The sequence below is a fragment of the Austrofundulus limnaeus genome, unplaced genomic scaffold, assembly GCF_001266775.1.
Source record: "Austrofundulus limnaeus strain Quisiro unplaced genomic scaffold, Austrofundulus_limnaeus-1.0 Scaffold10089, whole genome shotgun sequence".
Taxonomy (NCBI): Eukaryota; Metazoa; Chordata; class Actinopteri; order Cyprinodontiformes; family Rivulidae; genus Austrofundulus; species Austrofundulus limnaeus.
Genome location: NW_013962491.1, coordinates 1 through 614, shown reverse-complemented (window position 1 = coordinate 614; position 614 = coordinate 1). Strand labels below are relative to the sequence as shown.

Here is a 614-nt window from a genome sequence, read left to right as displayed (position 1 = left end):
TGGTGAATCAGTTATCTGGTGAATCAGTTATCTGATGAATCAATTATCTGGTGAATCAGTTATCTGGTGAATCAAATATCTGGTGAATCAGTTATCTGGTGAATCAGTTATCTGATGAATCAATTATCTGGTGAATCAGTTATCTGGTGAATCAAATATCAGATGAATCAATTATCTGGTGAATCAGTTATCTGGTGAATCAAATATCAGATGAATCAATTATCTGGTGTGCACAACATTTGCTTGCTCTAAAGTTAATAAAGCAAAGCCATTTTCTTTATTTCAGCTTCATTTCATCCTGTGTTGAAGACAGACTGAAAAAAACAAGATGTTTCTCTCTCTTCAGACATGCGTCTAATCTCTGTCCCAGTCTGAATGCAGCTCATCCAAGTTGAGGCGTTGGGCACGTTTTAAATGCTCAAAACGCGTTCAGTGTGAATGTAGCATCAGGGTTTCTCAGTCTTTGTGCTGCGCCCTCTGGTGGTGAAACATTAGTGAGACACACCTGTGTGGGCGTGTTCTGCTGCAGAGGATCAGCAGCAGAACCTTATGGTTCTGTGTGTCACTGTAAAAACTGTCTGCTCCCATAGCAGAGGAGACGATGGTTGTTAAAT

At 40.1% G+C, this 614-nt stretch overlaps 1 long non-coding RNA gene across 1 annotated transcript; it reads left to right on the top strand.

Annotated features, from left to right (window-relative positions):
• The first annotated feature begins 6 nt into the window (after positions 1 to 6).
• On the top strand, positions 7 to 324 carry LOC106512676 (uncharacterized). Its single transcript, XR_001309707.1, has 2 exons — positions 7 to 146; positions 211 to 324. It is a non-coding gene; the product is annotated as an uncharacterized LOC106512676 (long non-coding RNA).
• Positions 325 to 614: the final 290 nt, after the last annotated feature.